A 16326-nucleotide genomic window follows, 5' to 3' on the forward strand; every position below is an offset into this window, starting at 1 on the left:
AATGAATTTGAATGAAACTTATGGATGGAAGGCTAGCTAGGAGGTTCTTCTCCATACATGTCACACTTGCATACAAAATGATTTCCAGTTGCTTTTCGATAAGCTATGAATACTCAACGCCCCAAATTAACCGTGAATTGCACTAATTAACCCTCAGTTTTTCCACAAGTTATTGGATTGGATGATTGCATACGACAACCCAAAACATTCCCTACAAGTTCCCTACATGAATTGCATAATAGAGATACAAGCAAGAATCATTAAGTTCTATGAAAAACATAAGCATTGATGAGGCACTCGTTACTATGATTTGCATGAAACTTATGCCAAGAATTTACTTAACGTGATTGTGACTAGCAACCTTCACTACTTGTGAATATAAGTTCATAACGATTAGGTGAAACTCCCTTATATTCTAGCGTTAAATTCATGCATGAAAATTAAGCGTGCACTCTCAACCAACATACACAAATCATTTTTTATACGATCGGATAAGTAAATTGAATTCACAACTTATGAATCACAACTGGATGTAATCAAATCATATTGCAAGTATGAACATGGTTTCGAATCACCCCCTAGCTAAGAGGGGTTTAGTTCCTCATACTCACAAAGCAAAGATACATAAAATTAGACATTAAAATCAAAGGAAAGAAAACACCTAAAATGCTCCAACTTGGGTAGCAAGTGCATCCAAGAATTCTCCTTTGCTTGCTTGCGGCAGATTGCTTTGTGGACTGATTTTTGGGTAGTTTTATGATGTAGAATGGATGGGGAATGGTATGGAAAGGTTTAGGATAAGTGTGGAGGAGTGTTTGAGGGTTGGAGGGTGGTGGAGAATTAGGCAAAGAGGGTGGAAGAAGGTGGAGTGGCTGTTATGTTTTCTAGGCACTAGAATGGTGTTTTTGGGGTGTTTTGCTACCTAGGGTGAGTATGGACGAATTTCTGTGATGAATGGTGAATATGAGAGTGTGAACCCTTTGCCAAGGGGTGTAAACATGTATATATAGGCCCCAAAAACCTTAGAGAATGAGGTTAGGCTAGGGAGAATGCACGGCAAAGAGTGTATGTGGTGAGCAATGGTCCAAGGGTGAAAATGAAGTGATGATGCAAAGTGTGAAGGGTAAAATGGAGTGGTCTTGTAGCTAGGGGGCATGAATGATTGTGTACATTGCATAGAGATGGAAAGGGAGGTGAAAATGTGTCAATAAATGGGTCAAAGGTGCAGCAACATGTGGTACACAAGGCATGGGATTCCAAATGTGAATGATGGAGCATCAATTGGTGCATGTTATGGTTGTGAAAGTTGTATAAAATTTTGTGGGTGAAGGGAACAAGAGGTATCAAGCAATTAAGTGTAATAATTAAATGAATTGAAGCATGAAATCAGAAATTATGTAGGGGACAAGAGTGATCAAGCATGGCATGGGAATCCAAAGGGAATTCTATGTTGTTTTGCATGGCAATGAAGGCAAGTTGGGGTGACAAATTTTTGGGCTGAGTTCTTCATCTTTTGGACCATAATTCTTCACATTCTTGGCTTCTTTAGTTCTCAAATTCGTCCATCCACTTTGGCCCAAATATGTGACATGCATTCCAAGCTCCATTTTGCTCCAAAATGCTCCAAAATGCATCTTCTTGCCTACTTTGTCCATAAAATCTGAAAACACACGAAAATGACTTTAAACATTAAAATAACTAAGGAAACACGACATAAATGCACAAGAACAAGCCAACTAAGTCGCATAAATATGCTCCTATCACTCACATGAGAGATATCATATAATGACCCAAAATTATCAACATGATCCATAGCATCAATTAGTCACTAGCATCAATAAGTTCGATAGACAATGTCAACTGCAGTTTGAATCAGAAACATTAACTTTAACTAAAGAATTCTGAACAAAGCTAACCATGCAATGAAAAGTATTTTGCTCTTTTGGCATTTCTCTGAAGTGACAAAATCAAGGCATAAATTGCATATCGACAATCATTCTCAGGCAACGAAGCGGTGAAATGATCATAGCTTTCGGCCGTGCCTCCAGTCTTTTCAAGCACTACCTCTTTTTTCTTCTCGTCAATCATAAAAAACCACATAGCGATGGGCCTTCTTTCTCTGCAGTTCTAAGAACATGTTTTTACAGTACTCAGCAACACCCATACCAGATGAAGCATTTTCCTATAGTGAAAACCAATGTTAAATACTCGCCCTAAGCAGCATCAACTACCAGTTGTTATTTTTGGAGAGCATAACAAAATCATAGTTTTATTTCAAAATATCATTTACAAAAACCGTCAATGTAGAACAAGAACTAGGTTGTTATACAAGAATAAATTAAATATGCATAATGCTGAATCTTTTCGAAGATGTTATTCTAACTTCCGGATAGTTAGTGTCATGTTATTTTGAAGAAAGTAAAACATAAAAGTTACCATTTGCAATTACACAAGCATTGATGATAGAAAACAAAATTTCAATTCGTAGTTCCAACTGTGTGGATGCTGAACATCAGATTCAACATGCAACGGAAGGAATTTTATCAAAATTCGACACCCGCATACACAAAAATGAAACCTCAGACTGATACATCAGCTACATTACAACAACAACAACAAAGCCTTTTCCCACTAAGTGGGGTCGGCTATATGAATCCTAGAACGCCATTGCGCTCGGTTTTGTGTCATGTCCTCCGTTAGATCCAAGTACTCTAAGCCTTTTCTTAGAGTCTCTTCCAAAGTTTTCCTAGGTCTTCCTCTACCCCTTCGGCCCTGAACCTCTGTCCCGTAGTCACATATTCGAACCGGAGCGTCAGTCGGCCTTCTTTGCACATGTCCAAATCACCGGAACCGATTTTCTCTCATCTTTCCTTCAATTTCGGCTACTCCTACTTTACCTCGGATATCCTCATTCTCAATCTTATCCTTTCTCGTGTGCCCACACATCCCACGAAGCATCCTCATCTCTGCTACACCCATTTTGTGTACGTGTTGATGTTTCACCGCCCAACATTCTGTGCCATACAACATCGCTGGCCTTATTGCCGTCTTATAAAATTTTCCCTTGAGCTTCAGTGGCCTACGACAGTCACACAACATGCTGGATGCACTCTTACACTTCATCCATCCAGCTCGTATTCTATGGTTGAGATCTCCATCTAATTCTCCGTTCTCTTGTAAGATAGATCCTAGGTAGCGAAAACGGTCGCTTTTTGTGATCTTCGCTAAATTGCTCCGGTCATTAGTGTGGATAAGTATATAAATGGATAGAGATAGGAAAGCAAACACAAGATGTACGTGGTTCACCCAGATTGGCTACGTCCACGGAATAGAAGAGTTCTCATTAATTGTGAAGGGTTTACACAAGTACATAGGTTCAAGCTCTCCTTTAGTGAGTACAAGTGAATGATTTAGTACAAATGACATTAGAGAACAAATGACATTAGGAAATATTGTGGGAGAATGATCTCGTAATCACGAAACTTCTAAGTATCGGAGTGTGGTATCATCTTGACTTGCCTTATCTGTCTCATAGGTAGATGTGGCAGCTTCTCTGGAAGTACTCTTCCTCCATCCAGGGGTGGTATCTTTAACTGGTGGAGATGCACAAGGTAATGTATCAATTTCACTTGAAGCTTACTTGTAGTTTCAGGCTTGGTCAAGCGCGATACAAACCATGTAGTAGGAGTCCCCCAAGTCGCCGAGCTAGGGGATTTGCTAAAAGAGGTGACAGACAAGGTAAGCAATCAGAGCTCCGGCTGATTGTTCACCTTCTCCCCATCTTGCAGCAGCATGAAGGATAAAGAGAAGAAAAATGAGAAGAGATGATATGGGATACTTTTGCTTTTGAAGAAGTAACTTTCCACAGGCTTATTCTTGAACTGAGCTGGAGGGTTTTCTGGTTTCCTCCAGAGTATAAGGCCGACTGAAGAATTTGAGGGTCAAAACAAGTCCATCAAATCTAGAGTACGTTCGACCCTGCTGATATGGGATACTTTTGCTTTTGACAGAGTAATGGATGGATCGGCACGTGTGCTGTTACGCTTGTCTCCACATGCTTCCTTGTATCCTTCGCACTTGCCCTATCTGTTCCTCAAGCAGATGCGGTATCTTCCCTGGCAACATAAGATGTTGAAGATGATTACTCGAGAGCAATGCCAGGTAAGTAATCAGGTAAGGGGTTCCAGGCTGTCAGTTCCTGGCTGGGAGCTTGATTTCAAGTGCTGACTGATTGCTCTCTTTCTCCTTGTCTTGCAGGTAAAAACAAGGCCAAAGGAAAAGACAGGGAAAAAGCATGATATGGGATACTCTTGCTTTTAACCCTGATGATATGAGATATTCTTGCTCTAGTATAGCTTGTTTGCAGAGGTATTATCGGGGGGAAAGAAAGCTGAATATTTCGAAAGGCTTCGTTGGGAGTGCCCTCTCAGATATGAGGAAGGGTTGAGCATTTTTGCAGGTCTGCCTGTCCGTTGGGGATGGAGGTCGACATATATAGGAGTCTCCCTGACAACAAGTAGTAATGCTATTCCTTTACCCTGCTTGGTCATAGCACGGTAGTGGGAGCTGCCAGCTTCACATGTTTTAACTCTGTCAGAGCACTTTGAAAAAGTGGTATGTGGTATCTGGCTCTCGTGATTCGGAGAACGATGCTTCTTCGATTTTTGAGAAAGCAATCATGGTGGGGGTCTGGCTCTCGAGATTCGGGGAGCAGTGTCTCTTCGATTTTTGAGAAAGTAATCATGTTGGGAGTCTGGCTCTCGAGATTTGGAAGGCGGTGCCTCTTCGATTTTGGAGTAAGCAATCTTGTTGGGAGTGTTTTCTCGGATGTGAGTAAAGGTTGGGCATGTTTGCTAGTCTATCTTGCCACGAAGCACGGAGGTTGACACACAGGGACTTTCCAATTATCAAACAGTGGTACTGTTCCTTTACCCTTGTGGGTAATAATATGGTAGCTAGACCTTCAAAATTTATGTGTCTAAACTTTGTTAGTGCTGTTTCTTTGCTATTCTTTTACCTTTCTTGGTCAGAGCGATGTAGTGGGAGCTGCAAGCTTCACGTGCTCAACTTTGGCAGACTTTGACAAAGTTATCTGTGGTACCCATGAGCTATTGTTGCGTGTGGGAAGTGGGTGATTGAACAGTAAGATTCATGTGCTTTCTACTTCACCAGAAGTCTTCGACAGAATGCCCATAATTTCCGCAAAGCTGAGTGTGCGTGTGACAGGTGCTGACAAGGCTAGAAAAGAAGGTGCCTCTTCGATTTCTGAGATCGGCCCTCGTGGTCTCTGAGCAGCCCAGCTTTTGAGAAAGCGAGCGCCTCTTCGATTGATTCGGAGAACGATGCCTCTTCGATTTTTGAGAAAGCAATCATGCTGGGGGTCTGGCTCTCGAGATTCGGGGAGCACTGTCTCTTCGATTTTTGAGAAAGTAATCATGTTGGGAGTCTGGCTCTCGAGATTCGGAGGGCGGTGCCTCTTCGATTTTGGAGCAAGCAATCTTGTTGGGAGTGTTTTCTCGAATGTGAGTAAAGGTTGGGCATGTTTGCTAGTCTACCTTGCCACGAAGCACAGAGGTTGACACACAGGGACTTTCCAATTATCCAGCAATGGTACTGTTCCTTTACCCTCTCTTCGATTTTTGAGAAAGTAGTCATGTTGGGAGTCTGGCTCTCGAGATTCGGAGGACGGTGCCTCTTCGATTTTGGAGCAAGCAATCTTATTGGGAGTGTTTTCTCGAATGTGAGTAAAGGTTGGGCATGTTTGCTAGTCTACCTTGCCACGAGGCACAGAGGTTGACACACAGAGACTTTCCAATTATCCGACAGTGGTACTGTTCCTTTACCCTTGTGGGTAATAATATGGTAGCTAGACCTTCAAAATTTATGGGTCTAAACTTTGTTAGTGCTGTTTCTTTGCTATTCTTTTACCCTTCTTGGTCAGAGCGATGTAGTGGGAGCTGCAAGCTTCACGTGCTCAACTTTGGCAGAGAACTTTGGCAAAGTTATCTGTGGTACCCATGAGCTATTGCTGCGTGTGGGAAGTGGGTGATTGGACAGTAAGATTCATGTGTTTTCTACTTCCCCAGAAGTCTTCGACAGAATACCCATAATTTCCGCAAAACTGAGTGTGCGTGTGACAGGTGCTGACAAGGCTGGAAAAGTAGGTGCCTCTTCGATTTCTGAGATCGGCCCTCGTGGTCTCTGAGGAGCCCAGCTTTTGAGGAAGCGAGCGCCTCTTCGATTTCTGAGATCGGCTTTCGTGGTCTTTGAGCAGCCCAACTTTTGAGAAAGCAAACACCTCTTCGATTTATGAGATCAACCCTCGTGGTCTCTAAGCAGCCCAGCTTTTGAGAAAGCAAACGCCTCTTCGATTTCTGAGCAGGCGCCTCTTCGATGTCTGAAGCTCCGTCGAGTGCAGCTTTTTATAGGGGATGGCATTAAGTTCCAAAGCACACTTGAATCTCCACCAGTAGAAGCTCCATTCTTGCACTTCTAAGATCTTGATTTGTCCGACCTCTTCTCTCTTCAATACCTTTGAAAATGTCTGGCCCCTCCGACCGTCGTTTTGACTTGAACCTTTTTGAAGAGGCAGCCCCGCCTTCTCCAGACAACATATGGCGCCCATCCTTCGGCTCCCCTACTGGTCCTCTTACCGTTGGGGATTCCGTGATGAAGAATGATATGACCGCTGCGGTGGTGGCCAGGAACCTTCTCACTCCCAAAGATAACAGACTACTTTCCAAACGGTCTGATGAGTTAGCTGTTAAGGATTCACTGGCTCTCAGTGTTCAGTGTGCAGGTTCTGTGTCTAATATGGCCCAACGCCTATTTGCTCGAACCCGCCAAGTTGAATCATTGGCGGCCGAAGTGATGAGTCTCAAACAGGAGATTAGAGGGCTCAAGCATGAGAATAAACAGTTGCACCGGCTCGCACATGACTATGCTACAAACATGAAGAGGAAGCTTGACCAGATGAAGGAAACTGATGGTCAGGTTTTACTTGATCATCAGAGATTTGTGGGTTTGTTCCAAAGGCATTTATTGCCTTCGTCTTCTGGGGCTGTACCGCGTAATGAAGCTCCAAATGATCAACCTCTGATGCCTCCTCCTTCTAGGGTTCTGTCCAGTACTGAGGCTCCGAATGATCCCCCTCCGATGCCTTCTATTTCTGGGGCTCTACCGACTGCTGAGACTTCTCCTAAGCAACCTTTGTGAAGGCTCCATCTTGTTTGTTTATTTTGACTCATGTATATGTACATATTTGTAGCTTATCGGGGATATCAATAAATAAGTTTTCCTTCATTTCAACGTATTGTGTTAAATACACCAAAGCCTTCTTCGCTAAGTTCTTTGAATTTTCTTTTGTTGAAGCTTGTATGTTGAAGCTTTCTGAGTGGAGCATGTAGGTTGGGGTAGTGTTCCCTTAATTTTTCGAGTGAGGAAAACTTCTCGGTTGGAGACTTGGAAAATCCAAGTCACTGAGTGGGATCGGCTATATGAATCTTAGAACGCCATTGTGCTCGGTCCTGTGTCATGTCCTTCGTTAGATCCAAGTACTCTAAGTCTTTTCTTAGAGTCTCTTCCAAAGTTTTCCTAGGTCTTCCTCTACCCCTTCGGCCCTGAACCTCTGTCCCATAGTCGCATCTTCTAATCGGAGCGTCAGTAGGCCTTCTTTGCACATGTCCAAACCACCGTAACCGATTTTCTCTCATCTTTCCTTCAATTTCGGCTACTCCTACTTTACCCCGGATATCCTCATTCCTAATCTTATCCTTTCTCGTGTGCCCACACATCCAACGAAGCATCCTCATCTCCGCTACACCCATTTTGTGTGCGTGTTGATGCTTCACCGCCCAACATTCTGTGCCATACAGCATCGCCGGCCTTATTGCCGTCCTATAAAATTTTCCCTTGAGCTTCAGTGGCATACGGCGGTCACCCAACACGCCAGATGCACTCTTCCACTTCATCCATCCAGCTTGTATTCTATGGTTGAGATCTCCATCTAATTCTCCGTTCTTTTGCAAGATAGATCCTAGGTAACGAAAACGGTCGCTCTTTGGTATTTCTTGATCTCCGATCCTCACCCCTAACTCGTTTTGGCCTCCATCTGCACTGAACTTGCACTCCATATATTCTGTCTTTGATCGGCTTAGGCGAAGACCTTTAGATTCCAACACTTCTCTCCAAAGGTTAAGCTTTGCATTTACCCCTTCCTGAGTTTCATCTATCAACACTATATCGTCTGCGAAAAGCATACACCAAGGAATATCATCTTGAATATGTCCTGTTAACTCATCCATTACCAACGCAAAAAGGTAAGGACTTAAGGATGAGCCTTGATGTAATCCTACAGTTATGGGAAAGCTTTCGATTTGTCCTTCATGAGTTCTTACGGCAGTCTTTGCTCCTTCATACATATCCTTTATAGCTTGGATATATGCTACTCGTACTCCTTTCTTCTCTAAGATCCTCCAAAGAATGTCTCTTGGGACCCTATCATACGCTTTTTCCAAATCTATAAAGACCATGTGTAAATCCTTTTTCCCATCTCTATATCTTTCCATCAATCTTCGTAAGAGATAGATTGCCTCCATGGTTGAGCGCCCTGGCATGAACCCGAATTGGTTGTCCGAAACCCGTGTCTCTTGCCTCAATCTATGCTCAATGACTCTCTCCCAGAGCTTCATTGTATGACTCATTAACTTAATACCCCTATAGTTCATGCAATTTTGTACGTCGCCCTTATTCTTGTAGATAGGCACCAAAGTGCTCGTTCGCCACTCATTTGGCATCTTCTTCGTTTTCAAAATCCTATTGAAAAGGTCAGTGAGCCATGTTATACCTGTCTCTCCCAAAACTTTCCACACTTCGATTGGTATATCGTCTGGGCCTATTGCTTTTCTATGCTTCATCTTCTTCAAAGCTACAACCACTTCTTCCTTCCGGATTCGACGATAAAAAAAGTAGTTTCTACACTCTTCTGAGTTACTCAACTCCCCTAAAGAAGCACTCCTTTCATGTCCTTCATTGAAAAGATTATGAAAATAACCTCTCCATCTGTCTTTAACAGCGTTCTCTGTAGCAAGAACCTTTCCATCCTCATCCTTGATGCACCTCACTTGGTTTAGGTCCCTTGTCTTCTTTTCCCTTGCTCTAGCTAGTTTATAGATATCCAACTCTCCTTCTTTGGTATCTAGTCGTTTATACATATCGTCGTAAACCGCTAACTTAGCTTCTCTGACCGCTTTCTTCGCCTCTTGCTTCGCTTTTCTATACCTTTCACCATTTTCATCGGTCCTCTCCTTGTATAAGGTTTTACAACATTCCTTCTTAGCCTTCACCTTTGTTTGTACCTCCTCATTCCACCACCAAGATTCCTTTTGGTGTGGGGCAAAGCCCTTGGACTCTCCTAATACCTCTTTTGCTACTTTTCGGATACAACTAGCCATGGAATCCCACATTTGGCTAGCTTCCCCCTCTCTATCCCACACACATTGGGTGATTACCTTTTCTTTGAAAATGGCTTGTTTTTCTTCTTTTAGATTCCACCATCTAGTCCTTGGGCACTTCCAAGTCTTGTTCTTTTGTCTCCCTCTTTTGATATGTACATCCATCACCAACAAGCGATGTTGATTAGCCACGCTCTCTCCTGGTATAACTTTGCAATCCTTACAAGTTATACGATCCCCTTTCCTCATTAGAAGAAAATCTATTTGTGTTTTTGACGACCCACTCTTGTAGGTGATCACATGTTCTTCTCTCTTCTTAAAGAAGGTGTTGGCTAAGAAGAGATCATATGCCATTGCAAAATCCAAGATAGCTTCCCCATCCTCGTTTCTCTCCCCAAAACCATGGCCACCATGAAAACCTCCATAGTTGCCTGTCTCCCTGCCCACGTGTCCATTTAGATCTCCTCCTATAAATAACTTCTCCGTCTGAGCAATTCCTTGCACCAAGTCTCCAAGGTCTTCCCAAAATTTCTCCTTCGAACTCGTATCCAACCCTACTTGAGGTGCGTACGCACTAATCACATTGATAAGTTCTTGTCCTATTACAATCTTGATTGCCATGATTCTATCTCCTACCCTCTTGACATCTACAACATCTTGTGTCAAGGTCTTGTCCACGATGATGCCAACACCGTTTCTCGTTCTATTTGTGCCCGAATACCAAAGTTTAAACCCTGAGTTTTCTAGATCCTTTGCCTTACTACCAACCCACTTAGTTTCTTGTAGGCACATAATATTTATCCTTCTCCTCACCATAACTTCCACTACTTCCATAGATTTTCCCGTTAAGGTTCCTATATTCCACGTTCCTAAACGCATTTTGCTCTCTTGAACTCTACCCTTCTGTCCTAGCTTCTTCACCCTCCCCCGTCTAATAGGATCAAAGTACTTCTTTTGTGTGTCCCGTGTAAAGTTGATAGGAGCATATGCTCCCAAACAACTTTGAGTGGAGTCGTTTGAAAAGAAGTTTCTACGGCCCCCTTGCTCATTTAACACTGCATCCGGGTGCCGATGGAGATACAGCGACCCTTGCTCACTTATCACTGTGCTCGGGCCACACAGCGCGCCACTTACGGGTGACGCCCTAGCTTTAGCGCGATTTTGTTCTGGATTCATTTTCATAAGGATTCGACGTGATCATGGAGTGCCGGCTGTCGACTACCTGACGCCCTCCCCCTCCTCCTTTATCCGGGCTTGGGACCGGCAATGTAATTACATAGGCGGAGTTATACATCAGCTACATTAATATAAAAAATAAAAAAAATAAAAAAAAAACATCAAATTTGTGAAGAAAAACTCATTGTCAAGAAAAAAAAAAAAAAGCAGAATTTACTGCCACAACTGAAGATCTACTGTATGAAAAGAAAAGAAAAAAAGACTGACAGAAGAAAATTTTGTGCAAGATTAACACTTTCTTTTTCCTGTTTTCCTACTGCAGTGCAAATATGGATCAATTATTCTTCAGTAAAAGCTTTTCGTATAAAACCCACAAGATAAACATTTGCAACAAGCAGATTACTAACTAAAATTTATACAACAAACAAAAGGGAAAATGGAAAATTCAGTACATAAATAAGGCCCAAATTTTAATTAGTTTCCAGAAGCAAACCAAACCCAGTCATCAGAACTTCAAAACCCAAAGACTTAACAGATACACAAATTCAATAAACCCAAGGGGATCTTGGAGGGGCACCAAATCGAGGCCGCCACCCTCGCCTTTTAGAGATGGGGGCGCAACAAAAAGTTAAAAAAAAAGGCGTGGGGGTTTCCTGTCTTATTGTTGACCCTAAAAACAACCAAGCCTATGTGGCGAGCAGGCTGAATAACTAATGAGCTAACTACGTCATTCGTTTGTGTGCGGGGCGTGCCAACTCGACGGCCAAGTTCGGCCGGGGAGTAAAATTTGTTGGTGTTGCGTTGAGGGCATTGCAGACTTCTTGATCTTGATACTGTGGCCGAGGAAGGAACACGTCTCAGCCTTCGGGTTCTAGAGCCTGAAGACAAGGCTGCTAGTCTGGCAAAGTTCATGGATCGTCGGCCCCGCGTTTGGTCACGGTGATTATATTCATAAGAGTATAAGCATGTCGAACTGGCTCCAAACTATACAGACACAAGTATTCAAAAGAGATATATGTCTTAATGGTGAATGTGGTTCGGCCGTCAGAATGCTGAATTCTAAAACTTGTGAATATCGAATCATAAAACAACTCGGCGTTTAATGCGCCCAGCCCAATAATCTATAACATCTCACTTCATTGAGAAGGTTAATGATATGACCTTTGCCAATAAGGATTCGAAAATCCTTCTCGACCGAGACTTGGATAGATAATCAGTTAACCTCGATCAGTTCTGTTTATCCAAACTGAAGGTGCTTCGTGGTCGGCTGATTCTACGGCAATAGTGTTGTTTGTCCAAACTTAAGGTGTTCACCGGTTGCCTTCACATTATCCAAACTGAAGATGTGTCGGCGAAAAAGAAAATAAAAATCTCAAGGTTGTTGAGAGGTTTCGCGTAGAGCGAGAGTTTGCGTTTGTGTGTTGAGTTGGAGAGCGTTGAATGATGCACACCCTCCTCTATTTATAGTAGCAAACTACAGACGAGCCAGAAGAATAGTCAAATTAGGATTCCTTAACCTAACCTGACCAGGCCTCGGCCAATCCTAGTGCAAATAAGACTTTGAACCTGCTTTCTTGATGGACTAGATTCATTTTGAGTCCTGGCATGTTTTCAACTCCTCATCACACTAGGTTTCGATTACTCCCTTATCCATATCAATCCATCCTGCCATGGGATTCGACTGACCCCGACTAAGCGGCCCATGACCCAAAAAACCCACCATAATTCTAGAAAAATCACTAGGCCGAATGCAACTCCAAATTCGGCCCAAATCAATATTTTGGGCCCAAACATTGCCCCCTCGCTTCTGAGGTCGGTGACCTACAATCATCGGTTGAGCCTTGGCCTTAAAAAAGCGAAACCGCCCTTTGGCATTTCTGAAAACATTGGATTGTCTCGAGAATCCCAACCGTGCGCATTTATGAAACATCGTCTCACGTCCTCGATTTTTCTAAACATCTTGCCACGTGTCGATTCCTCAGTTAACCTATCAGCCTTTAATAATGACCTTTGAAACGTGCAATTGCCGAAATGTCTCTTTTCCATCAAATCCGCCACCACACGCAATCGTGCGTTCTCAAACTACGAAATCCTCGGTCCTTTCACCTGGATCCCTTGAATATCCATAATGACCAACAAACTCCCCGATTGTTCATTCCCTTCTTTTTGAAAATCAAACTATTAATGTTATGCCTACAACGCTTATAAATACTCATCTTTTCTTCATTCAAACTCTACGCTTCCAAAAACTCCTGAACCCCTCTTGCCTTTGGCCTTCAAATTCCCAGAAAACCCAAAAACTCTCAACCCAGAAACTCTTCAGTTCTTCATCAATGGCTTCTGTTGATGCACAAAATCAGTGGAGACTTTGGTAAAATAGAAAATGTTAAGTTTGTGACCTTCGCTAGATTACTCCGGTCACTAGTGTGGATAAGTATGTAAATGGATAGGGACAGGGAAGCAAACACAAGATGTACGTGGTTCACCCAGATTGGCTACGTCCACAGAGTAGAGGAGTTCTCATTAATTGTGAAGGGTTTACATAAGTAAATATGTTCAAGCTCTCCTTTAGTGGGTACTAGTGAATGATTTAGTACAAATGACATTAGGCAATATTGTGAGAGAATGATCTATGTTTATAGAAGAGAGTTTCTAGTTTCATTCTGACATTGACACGTGTCGTGTTGTGATTGGCTTCTGATGTTGACACGTGTCGCGCTATGATTGGCTTCTGATGTCGACACATGTTGTGCTGTGATTAGCCTCTTGGTTGGAGGGAAACTCTTCTGGGTCCTTGACAGTATAACGTTTACCGGTGCTCAGTTTTTTTGGGATTGGTTAAGTATGGTACAAACAGTGCTCCCCTAAGTTCTCGAGTAAGGGAAGCTTCTCGATTGGGGACTTGTAAGATCCAAGCCATTAAGTAATCACGAAACTTCTAAGTACCGAAGTGTGGTATCATTTTCACTTGCCTTATCTATCTCATATGTAGATGTGGCATCTTCTCTGGAAGTACTTTTCCTTCATCCAGGGGTGGTATCTTTAACCGATGAAGATGAAGAAGGTAATGCATCAATTTCACTTGAAGCTTACTTATAGTTTCAGGCTTGGTCAAGTGCCATACAAACCCTATAGTAGGAGTCATCCAAGTCGCCGAGCTAGGAGATTTGCCGAATGAGGTAACAGACAAGGTAAGCAATTAAACTTCCAAGCAAGCAACTTGGATCGGAGGTTCGACTTTGGCTTCCAGTTGATTGTTCTCATTCTTCTTGTGTCGTAAACAGCAACAAGGATAAGGAGAAGCAAATGAAGAAGAGATGATATGAGATACTTTTTCTTTTGAAGAAATAACTTTCCACATGCTTACTCTTGAACTGGGCTGGAGGGTTTTTTGGTTTCCTCTAGAGTATAAGGTCGACTCAAGAATTTGAGGGTCAAAACAAGTCCATCAAATCTAGAGTACGTTCGACCCTGATGATATGGGATACTTTTTGAAGGGAATTCTATGAGATTCATGTGGGATTTCTAGTGACTAGCATGCATATTCAATTCAAAATTTATATACGAAAGCAACGGAAGCATGTCAACATATATTATCAAAGCTCTAGTCATGTAAATCCCCTTCAAGATGCATAGGTTTATGTAAGATGCATCAAAAACAAATTTATTTAAGAACAAAGTTTAGGAGTAGTTTTATACCTCTTGATCTAGATCTTAGACCAAGGATGGACCACCTCCAAGCCCTTTGCTCCTTGAAGTCCTTGAGCCTAGCCTCCTTCCTTGCCTCCTCTATTTTGTTTAGTATGAGTGCTCCTAGGTTCTCTTCAAGTTTCCAAAATTGAAAACCTCTAAAGATCCTCACCCACTAGTGTGGTGAGAAGGATGAAGGAATAACCAAAGGGGTGAAAAGATGATTAGCTAAAAACCCCCTATGGTGGCCGGCCCTTTGAGTGTTAGAGAGATATTTTTCTTTTTCTCTTTTGTTCTTTTAACACTTCAAAAAACCCTAATGAAACATTTGCTATAAAGTTCCTTTTATAGCCAAAAAGAAACAAGTCAACATTTGACCTTTCTCTCCTTCCTTTGGCCGGCCCCCTTTGTGTTGTTTGGGCTTTGGGTTTTTATTTATTTCAAGTCATCCAATGCTTGAATAAAAGCCCAATGGGTTTAGGCCCAATGGGCTCAATTAAATCTGAACGATCTTATATCGCTTTTATGATTTCTTTAGACTTTCTAATTAATCACAACACTTAATTAATCCAATTAATTATTTCCATCATCCATTAGTTACTCACTACAAGAGTGTATTGGTGAACAATAGTTTTAGGTTCTAATTAGCAAGGCAGTGAGGTGATTGGCACCAATCCAATTGATTATATTTAATCCAATCACTTAGTGAATTAAAACTTACTTTTAATTCAACTTCTTCTTTGACGACTACATTTAATCATCTAGAAGAACTCACAAGCCATGAGTGACATCTAACCATATATCATGGCTACCCAAGCTAATGTAGAAGTTGTTCGGAGAACCTATTCAGTTGGAATTACAATGTAATTCGATCCTTCTCTAAAACAATACTCTCAATCACATGACTAGGGTATGGATATATTATGTCAAACCCCTAATGTGATTATTCCTTCTTATATGATTCAATTGAGTCGTATAGAAACGCTTTCCTTTATTATGCTCGATACTTCAGCCGAAGATTCCAGAATCATATCTTAGAGTATTCATCCTTTCTTAATGAGGATTAGAGATTCCTTGTTGCGCATTCACTTGCCTTCATGACTAAGTGGCTTAACCCCGACTATGCCGTGGACACCCGCGGATGGAGTGACTTTGATATAATCAAAGATCAAGTACTTAACCACAAGATAACGATGATGCCTCAGGTCAAAGGACTACTTACATTATTCCAACTATTAGAGTTACTTGCTTGACATGTGAGTAGACCTCCATGCAAGTACTCTCGTTCGATTGTGTTCAGTGAACTCATTCCCTTAATGAGCACCTACATACTTGTCTTCGTGTCACTACACGAATGGGATGAGACTTTCCATCATTCTAATTGAAACGGACATAGTATGTACCAGTCTATGCATTGTTAGTATCCCTCCGACAATCCTATGACCAGGAACCTTTTGGACATGATGGTTATGTGAAGAAGGTCTCTGTAGTCTAACATCATTAGATTACTTCTTCAATCGATCCATTGTCCATGGATTCATCATTTAGGACATATATCGTTTATATAGATAGTCCTAAATAGTATCTTTGCCATTTGATGTATAAGAGTCATCTATACATCCATTTATTGTCCTGAAAGGTTTCTTCCAAAGATTGACTTTCAGGGCATATTTCCAACAATCTTCCACTTGCACTAAAGTCAATCACTAGTGTATCTTATACATGCTAGTTGAGAGAGCTTATGCTCGTAGGTTAACTTGGTTATGTATTAATCCTTTTTATTTAAAGGGGATTCACTTATCAAATGTTTCCAAAACATTTGATGATGTCTCTTTCTTGTGTTCGAATACTTTGATGAGACCTTGATTCCATGGCTTGAGCTATCGCCCCATTATGTCGTAGTGTCCTACTAACGACCTTATGGTTTGGATTCAATCATTGGTTCTAAAAGAACCTCTTCCATTCAAAACACCTTTTGAAGCAGTTTCTAAAACAATATATCGTCATA

The 16326-nt window shown here is 41.8% G+C and overlaps 1 pseudogene; it reads right to left on the reverse strand.

The window, feature by feature from the left end:
* The window catches only part of LOC103404055 (actin-depolymerizing factor-like), a 50988-nt pseudogene that overhangs the window by 9631 nt on the left and 25031 nt on the right, over nt 1-16326 (reverse strand).

Source organism: Malus domestica, chromosome 16, assembly GCF_042453785.1.
Source record: "Malus domestica chromosome 16, GDT2T_hap1".
Classification (NCBI taxonomy): Eukaryota; Viridiplantae; Streptophyta; class Magnoliopsida; order Rosales; family Rosaceae; genus Malus; species Malus domestica.